Source organism: Mobula birostris, chromosome 19 (genome assembly GCF_030028105.1).
Source record: "Mobula birostris isolate sMobBir1 chromosome 19, sMobBir1.hap1, whole genome shotgun sequence".
NCBI classification, from domain to species: domain Eukaryota; kingdom Metazoa; phylum Chordata; class Chondrichthyes; order Myliobatiformes; family Myliobatidae; genus Mobula; species Mobula birostris.
Genome location: NC_092388.1, coordinates 30,516,233 through 30,533,458, shown reverse-complemented (window position 1 = coordinate 30,533,458; position 17,226 = coordinate 30,516,233).

Below are 17,226 nucleotides of genomic sequence, written 5' to 3'. Positions count from 1 at the left end.
GTACCTCCCTGTGCAATTGGATCCTTGACTTCCCAACCAGAAAACCACAATCTGTGTGGATTGGTGATAACATATCCTCTTCGCTGATGATCAACACAGGTGCACCTCAGAGGTGTGTGCTTAGCCCACTGCTCTACTCTCTATATACACATGACTGTGTGGCTAGGCATAGCTCAAATACCATCTGTAAATTTGCTGACGATACAACCATTGTTGGTACAATCTCAGGTGGTGACGAGAGGGCGTACAGGAGTAAGATATGCCAACTAGTGGAATGGTGCTGCAGCAACAACCTGGCACTCAACATCAGTAAGACGAAAGAGCTCATTGTGGACTTCAGTCAGGGTAAGACAAAGGGACATATACCAGTCCTCATGGAGGGATCAGAAGTGGAGAGAGTGAGCAGCTTCAAGTTTCTGGGTGTCAAGATCTCTGAGGATCTAACCTAGTCCGAACATATAGATGTAGTTATAAAGAAGGCCAGACAGCGGCTATACTTTATTAGGAGTTTGAAGAGATTTAGCATGTCAACAAATACACTCAAAAACTTCTATGGTTGTACCGTGGAGAGCATTCTGACAGGCTGCATCACTGTCTGGTATGGAGGGGCTACTGCACAGGACCAGAAGAAACTGCAGAAGGTTGTAAATCTAGTTGGCTCCATCTTGAGTACTAGCCTACAAAGTACCCAGGACATCTTTAGGGAGCGGAGTCTCAGAAAGGCAGCGTCCATTATTAAGGACCTCCAGGACCCAGGGCATGCCCTTTTCTCACTGTTATCATCGGGTAGTAAGTACAGAAGCTTGAAGGCATACACTCAGCGATTCAGGAACAGTTTCTTACCCTCTGCCATCTGATTCCTAAATGGACATTGAATCTTTGAACACTACCCCACTTTTTAAAAAATATACTGTATTTATGTTTTTGCACTTTTTAAAAATCTATTCAATATATGTAATTGAATTACTAGCTTATTTTTTTGTTCTGTTAGATTATGTATTGCTTTGAACTGCTGCTGCTAAGTTAACAAATTTCACAGCACATGCCAGTGATAATAAACCCAATTCTGATTCTGATTTTTAGCATTTTCAAATTTCCTTGGAAATTGGCTTCAAAGGAAAAAATAGTGTTGTTTATGCCATGTAACTTTTAATTGGGTGGAAAGAACTGTAGATGGACAGACAGCTCAATGCATTAATATCAGTTCTGTGACCTCAAATTTACATTTGTTCAGCCTATTAATCAAGTGTCCTGAATTACTTTAGGAAATGTGTTTGTTGGAACAAATTTGTTAGATATTCCAATGGGACACATCTGAAGAAATCATGATATTAAATCTAATTGTTTTTCTGGAAATCGGTATATTTGTCATTTTATCCTATTAGCTAATCACAAAAGCACATCTCTATTCAAATTCAACACCACAAATGGTAATCGTGTGCAAAAGGGCATATTTTACTAAGCCAATAATATTCATTCCTTAATATGACATTATTATGACACTATGATTGTCATAACCATAGGAAAATGTTCAATAGAATAAGAGCCTTTCCCTTTTCTAATGAGTCTATATCTTTTATTAAGATTTCTTTTTATTTGTCCAACTCAGTAATAAATGTCAAATATGCAATACTGCTCCAGCTGTAAGTGTTTGTCACCTTCAGGTTACCTATTTCAAATGAGATTTTTTATTGTGTTCCCTTTCTTGGAATGAAAAGGAAGAGGGAATAAAAACTGACAGGTTTACATGTGCATTTTTCATTGTGAATATGTGAACTGGAAATTCCAGAAAAAAATCTTTAAGGGTTCAAGGATATAGCAATTTCCAGTGATTAATTAGCTTGTATGTAAATGGAGCAAATTTCTGCTTTAGTGGTAGTACCTTTCAGATGAAGTATTAGCTGAGAGTTGGTGGTGAATGTTCATTTTTCTTCATATATCCCCTCATGACTTTGTTCTTTCCTAACACTATGACTTCCTCTGCATAGCTCCAAGGCACACATATTCCTCCAGGTGTTGATGTTTGATTTGTCATCTCATGAACAGAGTTCCAATACACAAAAAGGGAGTTGTCCACCTTGTGTTGTAGAGAACGTTCCTCCTTGTCCATCACTTTAATGGACTTCTTGAAGGTTTGGACAAACCTTTCAGCTAACCCATTCATTGCTGGGTGGCGAGGAGCTGACTTGAAATGCCTGATGCCATTTTACTTCATGCACATCTGGAGTTTTTCTGACTTTATTGTGGTCTGTTGTCACTCATAATTTGCTCTGGTAAGCCATTTCTGGTGAAGATAGTCCTCAGAGCTGAGACAGTTGTTGAGGCGGTTGACTTCATTGGTATAACCTCCGACCACTTCAAATGAGTGTTCACATCTATCAGGAATATGGAGTCCATAAATGGCACAGCAAAATCAATATGTGTTCTTTGCTATGGTGAAGATGGCCACTCCCACAGGGAGTGTAGCATCCCAAACAGCTTTTGGCCAAGTCTTTGATCTGTTTGTCTATTCCCTTCTCAAATACCTACTCATTAGCATTAAGCAGTGGTGCCAGTGTCTGGTTATTGCTACTCTTTGGGTTGCAGTTACTTCTTGATGTCACACTGAGAACTTTGCCAGTCTAGTTGGAGTTTTTCAACCATTCACATCCGGAAAGTGCTGGCCCTCCACTTTTCAATACATAAAGCTCCGACTGCTCTGTTTGAGCTCCATATGTCACCTCCACTTTCAGTTTGCTTTTTGACATTTTTTCACCTGTGTAAGTCTTTAGCATTACTGAGGTCTTCTGTAAAGGTATCTTAGAAAACAGTGTGTTGTAGTCAGCCTCTGGAATTCCAGGCAGAGCTGAACCTATATCCAGCTCTATATTTAGTTTTACACCAGTCACAACTATTGTGATCTATATAAAATTGTGTTCTGCTTCAGTAATACTATGCAGTTCTGGGGATGACAGTTCACCTTTGTCAGACTCTATGTTGTCTGATACTGTTTTACATTCAGTAACTTTATACATTTGCTTAGTTTTGAGTTTGAGATTTTTGTGCTTTTTGTCTGTCTTGCACACACTCTGTATGTGACCTTGTCTGTGACAACTTCTGCAGACTTTTTCTTTGAACCAACAGACATTTGCATCATGGGAGAATTTGCCACATCAGTAATATTTTTGACTTTTTGCACTATTCAGGGTCATTTTGTGCATTTTGCATTCTAACCTCCTTTTCTGTAGTTCTGCTGTATTTTTTGCTGCAGTCTCTAGCAATAGTGCAATGGTCAATGCTCATTCTAAGGTTAGATCTCTTTTTGCCAGTAACCTCATTTGATTGTTTTGACTATGCATGCTACATACAAGCCTGTCCCTTAATACATCAGGAAGTCCATCTCTAAAGTCATAGTACTGGGACAGTTTGCACTGTTTTGCTGTGTATTCAGAAAGGCTTTCATCTTTTGACTGGTTCCTACTGTAAAATCCAAATCTCTCAGCTATTACCAGCAGTTTAGGGCTCAAGTAATTTTGTAAAATTGCAACAAGTTCATTGAATGTTTTGCTTGCTGGCTTTGTAGGGGTTACTAAGTTACGTAAGAGACAGTACATTCTTGCACTCATTAAGTTAAGAAGTGCAGAAGCTTTCTTTTTCTCCTCCACATTGTCCACATTACAATACAGTCCCATCCTCCCAATATACGACACCCAGTCTTCATTAGCACTATCAAGTTCATTAACTTTCCTGACTGAAGCCATCGCTATGTTTTTTTCACTTTAAATTCAGCGTGTCTTTCACTATTACTCATGGGTCATCAGCTGTTTACCTCTCGCTGTTTTGTCCGTAACTGTCAGTGCACTCTCTCTCACTCAGTTTCGTACTCGTCGCCAATTTATTGTGTCTGTGCACAACTACATATCAATTAAATAAAAGCATGAATGTGAGGGATGGATTTAACTGGTGTATTCACATTACAGTGAGCGGGAGAGAGAGAACAATGCACATGTGCAGACAACACAGGTCTGGGTGGGGGTGGGGCATCATTGATCGAAAAGAAGTAGATCCATATATTCTTTGTTGCCCATTACTACTTCTACAGCATCATTTTTCCAGCGGTCCAATATCCACTCTCACCTCTCTTTTACACCTTATATATTGGAGAAAACGTTTGGTATCCTCTTTGCTATTATTGGCTAACCTACCTTCACATTTTAACATTTATCCCTTCATGATATTTTTAGTTAGCTTCTGTTTGTTTTGAAAATCTTACTAATCCACTACATTCCCGTTACTATTTGCAGTATTATACTCCCTCTCTTTTGCGTTTATAAGACAATAAGATATAGGAGCAGAATTAGGCCATTTAACCCATCAAGACTGCTTTGCCATTTTCACATGACTGATCCAATTTTCCTCTTAACCCCAGTCTCCTGCTTTCTCCCCATATCCCTTCAGACTCTGACCAATCAAGAATTTATCGACTTCTGCCTTGAATATACATTAAATTGTGGCCTCCTCAGCTGCCTGTGGCAAAGAATTCCATGGATTCCTTATTCTTAAAAGGATGCCCCTCTATTCTGAGGCTTTGTCAACTGGTCTTAGACTCTCCCACATCCACTCTTTCAAGGCCTTTACCATTCGATAGGTTTCCATGAGGTCATCTCTCATTCTTTTGAATTCTTGTGAATACTCACCCAGAATCATCAAACGCTCTTGAGATGTCAAGCCATTCAGTCCTAATCTGTCTGAGTCCTTCAACTTCTTCAAAACTACCTGTCCCTCCACCTTTCTTCGTATTGTCTGCAAACTTTGTAACAAAGCCATCAACTCCACAATCCAAATCATTGACATATAACATAAAAAGAATTACCCAACACAGATCACTGTGGAACACCACTGGAGACCAGCAGCCATCCAGAAAAGGCTGCCTTTATTCCTACTCTTTGCCTCCTGCTAATCAGCCACTGCTTTATCCATACTCGATTCTTTTCTGTAATACCATGGGCTCATAGCTTGTTAAGTGGTCTCATGTGTGGCACTTTGTCAAAGGCCTTCTGAAAATCCAAGTACACAACATCAAATGATCCTCCTTTGTCTAGCCTGCTTGTTACTTCTTCAAAGAATTGATTCGTCAGGCCGGATTTTTCCTTGAGGAAATCATGCTGACTAAGGCCTATTTTATCATGTGCGTCCAAATACTTTGAGACCTCATCCTTAATACTTGACTCCATCATCTTCCCAACCACTGAGGTCAGACTTGCAGTTGCCTTTCTTCTGCCTCTCTCCCTTCTTCAAGACTGCAATTTTACCGTCTTCTGGAACCATTCCAGAACCTAACGATTCTTGAAAGATTATTACTAAATCCTGCCTTTCACTTCTTTGTTAGCCACAGATGCCTTATTCTCCCTTTAGAATACTACTTCAGTTTTGGGATGTACCTATCCTGTTCCTTACAACTTACTCTTAGAAAGTCCAGCCTTTGCTGTCTTGCTGTCATCTCTGCTAGTGTCCTTCCAACTATCTTTGACCAGCCACTCTCTCATGTCTATGTAATTCCCTTTACTCCACTGTAATTGAAACTCCCTGGTTTCCTCAGCTGTGCAGGTCTAAGGAACACAATCTCTGGCCCCTTCAAACTCGTGAGATTGAAGCGCGCTCCCAACCCAAACCCCTGTTTGTGTGGATGCTGTGTAATTCGCTACAAATTATTACTGCGAAATAATAGGCAGTACACCACATACGATTAACAGATTTATATTTATGAATCTTAACTTAAGGGCTCATTCTAATTAAACAGTCAAATGTGCACAATTCAGATATCATTTTTTTACCAATGGAGACACCCCACCCCTGCTGCCTACCTATTTGTCTTTTCGATACAATGTGCATCCTTGGATTTTAAACTTGGAACTTTGTCCTTCTTTCAGCCATGACCCTGTAATGCCCTTAACCTCATACTTGCCAATATCTAACTGTGTTATAAGATCATTTACCCTGTTTCATATATTGCATACATTCAAATATAACACCCTCAGTTATGTATTCATCACCCTTTTTGATTTTGCTGCCAGGTGACATTTTAACTCATCCCACTGACTGTAATTTTGCCCTGTCCTTCCTAATATTACACATAGCATCAACTAGAATAACAATTGCCCCATCCTCAGCCCTTCTCATCCCAGTTCCCATCCCCCGCCAAATTAATTCAAATCCTCCCCAACAGCTTTAGCCATGTGTCATTCCAGATTTATTGCATGTTAGATACTGAAGTAGTCTTGAATATATTTAATCCAAATCAACACTTTTAGTTGCGTTCAAATACTGCATATGAACAGTGCTTATAGTCTAGGTTGAAAATTGAATGAGAATTAAGGAAAGTAAATTTTAGGTAAGTTAAATATTTTTCCCTTAAAGTTATGATTTTCTGCCTTATAACTATGATTTAAAACATATGCAGCTGAAAATTCACATTTGCCTCATTCCTCTGAATTAATGCCCAACAAAGGTGCATGTTAAGGCACGTACCAAGGCAATAACTGCCCTCTCCATGAACTACTGAACAAACAGTGGGGAACCCATTCAAACAGACCCATTCAGCTCCACTGTCACAAGGATCATTTCAGAAAATCTTTCCCACCAAATGCAATAACCATATAGAACAGTATATTTCTGTGTGACAGACGAACCCACATCATAGTACAATAGTCTCTGTTTTATTACTTTGTACATTAATATTGCACAATATTGCAAATTATTGCACATTTATAAATAATTATTCTGTACTTAATCATTAGTTAAGTCTGCAAACTGCTAAATGTGTTTTTAAATGTTGCTGTTGTAACAAAAGAAATTTTTACTCAGGATCAATGAAGTATTTATTATTATTATTAATAATAATAATAATAATAATATTAAACAAATTTTCCACAATTTTGTGCAGTGTTTTCAGCTGAGTGGTCAGACATTTAGGCCAAAGTTGTGGAGCAATTTTTCAATTCATATTATAAATATTTGGAATCCATCCCAAAGGGATGTGGACATTCATTTGGAGACCACATTAAAGCTTAAGAGCAAATCATTTTTGCACACCACTAGAAGAACTATAGGATCAGGTAGGAAAATAGTCAAGGTAAAGGTTATCCATTAGGCAGGCTTGGGAGGATATTTAGTCTATTGCAGCTTCTTAGAGCTTTGTTTAAGACATAATTCAATAGCTGATTCTCAATGTTAGACTCTCATTAAACCTATCATAAGCCTTGAATGGAAGTGGTTTAACAAGAGTGTAAGGATGTGATCTCTAGTGAATGGTCTTTATTTCTTCGTCCCTTGGACTGATGATAAAACTGCATTAGCTACAAAACTAAAACTGATGCAATTAGGGAATAATCGATGCAGGCAACACACATCAAAGTTGCTGGTGAACGCAGCAGGCCAGGCAGCATCTGTAGGAAGAGATGCAGTCGACGTTTCAGGCCGAGACCCTTCGTCAGGACTAACTGAAGGAGAGTGAGTAAGGGATTTGAAAGTTGGAGGGGGAGGGGGAGATCCAAAGTGATAGGAGAAGACAGGAGGGGGAGGGATAGAGCCAAGAGCTGGACAGGTGATAGGCAAAAGGAGATACGAGAGGATCATGGGACAGGAGGTCCGGGAAGAAAGACAGGGGGGGGGGGGAACCCAGAGGTTGGGCAAGAGGTATATTCAGAGGGACAGAGGGAGAAAAAGGAGAGTGAGAGAAAGAAAGTGTGCATAAAAATAAGTAATAGATGGGGTACGAGGGGGAGGTGGGGCCTTAGCGGAAGTTAGAGAAGTCGATGTTCATGCCATCAGGTTGGAGGCTACCCAGATGGAATATAAGGTGTTGTTCCTCCAACCTGAGTGTGGCTTCATCTTTACAGTAGAAGAGGCCGTGGATAGACATGTCAGAATGGGAATGGGATGTGGAATTAAAATGTGTGGCCACTGGGTGATCCTGCTTTCTCTGGCGGACAGAGCGTAGATGTTCAGCAAAGCGGTCTCCCAGTCTGCGTCGGGTCTCGCCAATATATAAAAGGCCACATCGGGAGCACCGGACGCAGTATATCACCCCAGTCGACTCACAGGTGAAGTGTTGCCTCACCTGGAAGGACTGTTTGGGGCCCTGAATGGTGGTAAGGGAGGAAGTGTAAGGGCATGTGTAGCACTTGTTCCGCTTACACGGATAAGTGCCAGGAGGGAGATCAGTGGGGAGGGATGGGGGGCACGAATGGACAAGGGAGTTGTGTAGGGAGCGATCCCTGCAGAATGCAGAGAGGGGGGGCAGGGAAAGATGTGCTTAGTAGTGGGATCCCGTTGGAGGTGGCGGAAGTTACGGAGAATAATATGTTGGATCCGGCGGCTGGTGGGGTGGTAGGTGAGGACCAGGGGAACCCTATTCCTAGTGGGGTGGCGGGAGGATGGAGTGACACTGTTTTATCACCCCTTGTTCAATCCCTTCCGACTTATGATCGTGACACTTCTCACGCTCTTAAACTTTTCGATGATTTTAAGTTCCCTGGCCCCCACCGCTTTATTTTCACCATGGATGTCCAGTCCTTATATACTTTCATCCCCCATCAGGAAGGTCTCAAAGCTCTACGCTTCTTTTTGGATTCCAGACCTAATCAGTTCCCCTCTACCACCACTCTGCTCCGTCTAGCGGAATTAGTCCTTACTCTTAATAATTTCTCCTTTGGCTCCTCCCACTTCCGCTAAACTAAAGTTGTAGCTATGGGCACCCGTATGGGTCCTAGCTATGCCTGCCTTTTTGTTGGGTTTGTGGAACAATCTATGTTCCGTGCCTATTCTGCTATCTGTCCCCCACTTTTCCTTTGCTACATCGACGACTGCATTGGCGCTGCTTCCTGCACGCATGCAGAACTCGTTGACTTTATTAACTTTGCCTCCAACTTTCACCCTGCCCTCAAGTTTACCTGGTCCATTTCCGACACCTCCCTCCCCTTTCTAGATCTTTCTGTCTCTGTCTCTGGAGACAGCTTATCCACTGATGTCTACTATAAGCCTACTGACTCTCACAGCTATCTGGACTATTCCTCTTCTCACCCTGTCTCTTGCAAAAACGTCATCCCCTTCTCGCAATTCCTCCATCTCCGCCGCATCTGCTCTCAGGATGAGGCTTTTCATTCTAGGACGAGGGAGATGTCTTCCTTTTTTAAAGAAAGGGGCTTCCCTTCCTCCACTATCAACTCTGCTCTTAAACGCATCTCCCCCATTTCACGTACATCTGCTCTCACTCCATCCTCCCGCCACCCCACTAGGAATAGGGTTCCCCTGGTCCTCACCTACCACCCCACCAGCCTCCGGGTCCAACATATTATTCTCCGTAACTTCCCCCACCTCCAACGGGATCCCACAACTAAGCACATCTTTCCCTCCCCCCCTCTCTCTGCATTCCGCAGGGATCGCTCCCTACACAACTCCCTTGTCCATTTGTCCCCCCCATCCCTCCTCACTGATCTCCCTCCTGCCACTTATCCGCGTAAGCGGAACAAGTGCTACACATGCCCTTACACTTCCTCCCTTACCACCATTCAGGGCCCCAAACAGTCCTTCCAGGTGAGGCAACACTTCACCTGTGAGTCGACTGGGGTGATATACTGCGTCCGATGCTCCCGATGTGGCCTTTTATATGTTGGCGAGACCCAACGCAGACTGGGAGACCGCTTTGCTGAACATCTATGCTCTGTCCGCCAGAGAAAGCAGGATCTCCCAGTGGCCACACATTTTAATTCCACATCCCATTCCCATTCTGACATGTCTATCCACGGCCTCCTCTACTGTAAAGATGAAGCCACACTCAGGTTGGAGGAACAACACCTTATATTCCATCTGGGTAGCCTCCAACCTGATGGCATGAACATCGACTTCTCTAACTTCCGCTAAGGCCCCACCCCCCCCTCGTACCCCATCTGTTACTTATTTTTATGCACACATTCTTTCTCTCACTCTCCTTTTTCTCCCTCTGTCCCTCTGAATATACCTCTTGCCCATCCTCTGGGTCCCGCCCCCCCCCGTTGTCTTTCTTCCCGGACCTCCTGTCCCATGATCCTCTCGTATCCCCTTTTGCCTATCACCTGTCCAGCTCTTGGCTCCATCCCTCCTCCTCCTGTCTTCTCCTATCATTTTGGATCTCCCCCTCCCCCTCCAACTTTCAAATCCCTTACTCACTCTTCCTTCAGTTAGTCCTGACGAAGGGTCTCGGCCTGAAACGTCGACTGCATCTCTTCCTACAGATTCTGCTTGGCCTGCTGCGTTCACCAGCAACCTTGATGTGTGTTGCTTGAATTTCCAGCATCTGCAGAATTCCTGTTGTTTGCATTTAATAATCAATGCAGAATGTGTTCAAGTAGCAAATAACCATAAATATTTTCTGAATGTCATTGTCAGTTAAGTAATTAACATCTCAGAACCAAAGCTACCTCAACACACGTTTACTGCATTGATCCATGGAGCACTGTAGAAATCTGCATGACGCTTTGCTGAACCATGGGGGTCAAATGAAATCTGAAAAAGGAAATGAAAACTTATTTTCACTCTTCACTATTTCTGCTAAAGCCTCTTTGATCTGCAACATTAATCTCTCTCTCTCTCTCTCTCCCTTTCCACAGATACTACCTGTCCTTTTGAGTTTTTCTGGTATTTCCTATGTTTTTTTTTAAATTTCAGTTCTTCAGCCTCGGCATTTTCTTGATTTCCAAGTCTTAAACAGGTACGTGAATGCTAAAAAGAGAAAGTGTATTTAAAGCAACACACATAAAAATTGCTGATGAACGCAGCAGGCCAGGCAGTATCTCTAGGAAGAGGTACAGTCGAAGTTTCGGGCCAAGGCCCTTCATCTGGACTAACTCAAGAAGAGACAGTAATAGATTTGAAAGTGGGAGGGGGATGGGGAGATCCAAAATGATAAGAGAAGACAGGAAGGGGAGGGATGGAGCTAAGGGCAAGAAAGTTGATTGGCAAAAGGGATATGAGAGGATCATGGGACGAGAGGCCTAGGGAGAAAGAAAGGGGGAGGGTGGATGCCCAGAGGATGGGCAAGGAGTATAGTGAGAGGAACAGAGGGAGAAAAAGGAGGGGGAGGGGAGAGAGAGAGAGAGAGGGAGAGAATTAATAATTAATAAATTAATAAATACATACATACATAAATAGATGGGGTACAAAGGGGAGTGGGGCGTTAATGGAAGTTAGAGAAATCAATGTTCATGCCATCAGGTTGGAGGCTACCCAGACAGAATATAAGGTGTTGTTCCTCCAACCTGAGTGTGGCTTCATCTTGACAGTAGAGGAGGCCGCAGATAGGCATATCAGACGCAGTATATCACCCCAGCCGACTCACAGGTGAAGTGTCACCTCACCTGGAGGGACTGTCTGGGGCCCTGAATGGTGGTGAGGAAGGAAGTGTAAGGGCATGTGTAGCAATTGTTCTGCTTACAAGGATAAGTGCCAGGAGGGAGATCGGTGGGAAGGAATGGGGGGGACGAATGGACAAGGGAGTCACGTAAGGAGCGATCCCTGCGGAAAGCAGAGGGTGGGGGGGAGGGAAAGATGTGCTTAGTGATGGGATCCTGTTGGAGGTAGCGGAAGTTACGGAGAATTATATGTTGGACCCGGAGGCTGATGGGTGGTAGGTGAGGACAAGGGGAACCCTATTCCTAGTAGGGTGGTGGGAGGATGGGGTGAGAGCAGATGTGCGTGAAATGGGAGAGATGCATTTGAGAGCAGAGTTGATGGTGGAGGAAGGGAAGCCCCTTTCTTTAAAAAAGGAGGACGTCTCCTTTGTCCTGGAATGAAAGGCCTCATCCTGAGAGCAGATGCGGCGGAGATGGAGGAATTGTGAGAAGGGGATGGCATTTTTGCAAGAGACAGGATGAGAAGAGGAATAATCCAGGTAGCTGTGACAGTCCTTAGGCTTATAGTAGACATCAGTAGATAAGCTGTCTCCAGAGATAGAGACAGAAAGATCAAGAAAGGGGAAGGAGGTGTCGGAAATGGATCAGGTAAACTTGAGGGCAGGGTGAAAGTTGGAGGCAAAGTTAATGAAGTCAATGAGCTCAGCATGCGTGCAGGAAGCAGCGCCAATGTAGTCATCGATGTAGCGAAGGAAAAGTGGGGGGCAGATACCAGTATAGGCTTGGAACATGGATTGTTTCACAAAGCCAACAAAAAGGCAGGCATAGCTGGGAGCCATACGGGTGCCCATGGCTACACCTTTAGTTTGGAGGAAGTGGGAGGAGCCAAAGGAGAAATTATTAAGAGTAAGGACCAATCCCACTATACGGAGCAGAGTGGTGGTAGAGGGGAACCGGTTAAGTGTGGAATCCAAAAAGAAGTGGAGAGCTTTGAGACCTTCCTAGTGGGGGATGGAAGCATATAGGGACTGGACATCCATGGTGAAAATTAAGCGGTGGGGGCCAGGAAGCTTAAAATCATTGATAAAATTCAGAGTGTGAGAAGTGTAACGAACATAGGTAAGAAGAGATTGAACAAGGGGTGATAAAACAGTGTCGAGGTATGCGGAAATGAGTCCGGTGGGCAGGAGCAAGCTGAGACAATGGGTCAACCTGGACAGGCAGGTTTGTGGATCTTGGGTAGGAGGTAGAAACGGGGAGTGTGGGGTGTGGGAACTATAAGGTTGGTTGCGGTGGATGGGAGATCCCCTGAGTGGATAAAGTCACTGATGGTGTGGGAGACAATGGCCTGGTGTTCCTTAGTGGGGTCACAATCGAGGGGTAAATAAAATGGATCAGATGACTTCCTTCCTCATCTCTAATCATCTTGTGCTCTTTCAATAAATACACCTCAGTAATAATATGTGCAAATGGTATTTGATGTGTTTTAAAATAATTAATAACTCATTTTATCAGTATCACATCTCCTATTTCCTTCAGCATTTTGACAGGATCCTTCTACCACTCCCTGTTCTGCTCTCCTCGACCTCCAGCCACTTCACTTCTTGCTGCACTTCCCCATGCAACCACAAGACATATAACACCTGTCTTTTCACATCCTCCATATTCAAAGAACTCAGTCTTTCCATGTGGAACAGTAATTCACTTGTACTTTCTACCTGGTGTACTGCACTGGGTGTTTGTAGAAAAGTCTCCCCTGCATTAGAGAAATCAAGTGCTGACCAGATGACTAGCTTGCCGAGCATGAGTTTTCAATCTCTAGAGGATATGTAATTTTAATTCCCCAGCCCATTCCCACTCTGAAATATTGTTTAGTTTTTGGATTCTTGCACTGATAATAATGCAGCCTAGGTAAGCTTCAGGAACAGCTCCTTACATTTTAATCCCACGTCCCATTCCCATTCTGATGTGTCTATTCACGGCCTCCTCTACTGTCAAGATGAAGCCACACTCAGGTTGGAGGAACAACACCTTATATTCCATTTGGGTAGCCCCCAACCTGATGGCATGAACATTGACTTCTCCAACTTTCTTTAAAACCCGACTCCCCTTCGTACCCCATCCATTATTTATTTATTAATAATCTCTCTCTCTCTCTCTCTCTCTCTCTCTCTCTCTCTCTCTCTCTCTCTCTCTCTCTCTCTCTCCCTCTCTCCCTCTCCTTTTTCTCCCTCTGTCCCTCTCACTATACTCCTTGCCCATCCTCTGGGCTTCTCCCCCCCCTTTCTTTCTCCCTAGGCCTCCTATCCAATGATCCTCTCATATCCCTTTTGCCAAACAACTTTTCACCTCTTAACTCCAGCCCTCCACCTCCTGTCTTCTCCTATCATTTCGGATCTCCCCCTCCCCCTCCCACTTTCAAATCTCTTGCTAGCTCTTCATTCAGCTAGCCCTGACGAAGAGTCTTGGCCTGAAACTTCGACTGTACCTCTTCCTAGAGATGCTGCCTGGCCTGTTGCGTTCACCAGCAATTTTTATGTGTGTTGATTGAAATTCCAGCATCTGCAGATTTCCTCGTGTTTGCGTTTTTAAGTATATTTAAAGAATGCATTTAAAGTATTTTTGCAAGCATTGACATCTCCTTTCAATGAATTATAATTCTGACACACACAAAGTGTTGCAAATTGACAGAGGTTTTAATCAAAGTAATACTTCTGTCTGTAAAATACACTTTATTGGTTATCTGTATTCACCCAAAGTGTAAGCAAACACCTTGAGAATATCTTACCCAAATGCAATAGGAGATGAACAAATATCCATCTTATACATTCACAAAAATGCCGACACAAAAGAGAATAGGAGACTGACATGTATAAAAATGACAGGATGTTCAGTTTCTGAGGTTATACTTTGCTCTATTTAAATTCCTAATATTCTTTCAGTACTGTATATTTCAGCATTACAATAAGCTATTTTATGTTGTACAATACTGCTGATGCCTGCCAAATTAATCACTGATGACCAAATTTAGGGTTAGGACTTGAGAATTTTGTTAACCAGTTTTATTTTTCCAGGGCTTTCTTCCTCCTGTTATTTGATATATACCACAATAAACAGTGATGGAATAATTTCTCAGATGAGTAAGTTTATCTCTGCAATTCAATATTATGCATTCTATTTTATGTTCTGTAAAATATACCCAGTTATTAGAAAACTATAAAGTCAGAGGAAAGTGAGGATATGTTTCCTTCAGATATGTATTTTACTGTTGAGATTTGGTATAAAACTCATGTCTATCATACTGGTTCAGAAAATACTGTTGACAGGAAACACACTGCTGCTGTAAGAGAGCAATTCGAGAAACGACTGTACGCTGCTGTCTTCAGAAACCTAAATAGGTAGTAAAGAACGCAAACAACAGGAATTCTGCAGATGCTGGAAATTCAAGCAACACACATCAAAGTGAACACAGCAGGCCAGGCAGCATTTCTAGGAAGAGGTACGGTCGACATTTCAGGCCGAGACCCTTCGTCAGGACTAACTAGTAAAGAATGTGTGAGGTGATTCCTAATCTACAGCAAAACTTGAAATAATCACTTAATTGCCACAGAAGCCTTATATGAAAAGGGCATGTCCTTAGGTGACTGGTGTTAATTGTAAGCACAATTTCATCTGTTACAGTTTATGGAGTTTTTTTTTTGTAATAAGATGAACATCTGTAAACAGAATTTGTCTTCTTCACTCTAAGAAATACCGTAAATTCCATGTTGCTTCCAACTTGTTATGTCTTGCAACTCCAGAAGCTAATCAAAAGAAAAAAGCATGAGAGCCTGGGAGATTTGTGCACTTAGGTTTTCTTTAATGAGGCGCTCACATTGACCTGGTGGCATAATAACACATGCATTTCAAGTATTCTTACATATAACCAGTATTGAATTATGGTAAACAAACAAAGAATGCTTAATCAAAAAAATATATAAATGATATTAGTGAAATAATAAATACAGTGCAATACACCCTGTTTAGCTATAACCTCCAACTCAATATAGAATGCAGATCAACTTAAATATTTAATGTATTCCTCACTACTCATTATATTGCTGTGGAGAATTCCTTACTCTTGTAGGATAATGTCTTTCCTGACAATGGGAGTCACACTGCTTAACAAGTGAGGCTTGTGGCTGTGAAACAATCTCAGGTTCTGGTGTCTACTCCGTGGTGGTAGTAGGACTGCAGGAAGTTGTTTTGACAACTCTGGACACCTTTCTTCTGGATGTATTGGCATCCCCGGCAGTGCATGTCATGCTGCTCGATCTGCTGATCTATCCCAGGCCAGCAGACCAAGCTTTGACCCAATGCTTCCATTTTGAGTATGCCTAGATGACTGGCGTGTAGCTCCTCCAAAACTTCAGCTCTCAGCTTGGATGCTACAAGAATTCTCAATCCCTACATAAGGCAACCCCTATCAAGGGCAAGATCATCCCAGTGTTGGTAAAAATGGGGGAAATTGAATTTCTGCTGCGCATACCAGCTTTTTTGGGGTTGCCATGTAGACCTGAGACAGTGTAGGTCTTTTCTGGTTTCCCTTTGGATCATCTCTGCCTTAGTAGAGAGACATTCAATTTACATTAGGGAGAATACATCAAGAGGAATGTCCTCTTTTGTAATTGCTTTTCCAATGGTGCATGGGACAATCTATCAGCCTTTCCATGATTAATTATCCTTTTGAATTCAATCTTGCAATTCTATCTATCAGGAAACAGAGCCCATCTCAGCATTTGTGCTGCTGCGAGTGGAAAATCCTTCTGATAATTAAAAATGGACACTAGTGTTTGATGATTAGTAATGAGGGTAAACTCTCTGCCATTGGTTGAAAATTTTTACAATTGCAACCAGACTCAAGGCCTCTCTGCAAATCTGTGCATAATTTTTCTCTGCATCATGATGAAAAGACTATTGGGTTTTCACTTCCATCACTCTTAACATGTAACATAACTGCACATATACCATTAGGCGAGTCATCACGGGTAAGCTTCGCTGGACAAAGTGGATCATAATGTGTGAGTACAGTGTCTCTCATCACCATTTATTTGTATTTTGCAAAGCCTCACATCGTTTTGTCCAATGCTTGATCTGCAGTAATGAATTCAAGAGGTGAAGCACATTAAGCAGGAACCTATGATAGTAATTGACAAACCCTAAAATCTGCCATAACTGCTGGCCTTTTTAAAAAGGCCACACTTTTATTCCTGACTGAAACTCAATTTGTGTCTCTGCTGTTTCTATTGATACGGTGATTCCAACTTCTCCTTTAAGTGTGAGTTTTGCTTCAGTTATGAACTGTTTTTAAGTACTTTCTTGTCATATTCCACAAACTAAACAATCTCTGAGTGCTTGATTAAGCCAATTACTGAACTGACTTTTCAGTCAAGTAAGCTGAAATGGAGTCCCTTTTTGATTCTGCTTATGAAATCTAAAGCAGTCTGGAATCAACAATGGTTTTGGTTCAAAATGTCTCTGCATTACGTTCACTATATCAGCAAATGTTATATTGGTTGGTTTGTTTGGAGCAGTCAAACTTCTTAGCAAACTGTATGCTTTTCTGCCTATTGTATTCAGTAATACTGGCACTCACTTTCAATTGGCTACTTCCATTCCTTCACAGTACTGCTCAATTCATTCAGAATACATCATTAAGTTATTTGTTGTGCAGACGAATGCATCTATCTTTCCAACGTAGCCAGCCATTTCCACTTATTTATTTATTATTATTATTATCATTCAGTTAATAAACTCATATCCGAATTCAATGCTTGTTAACCTTGCCCATATTCTGCCTTTATTTAAACTTAAATGTCTC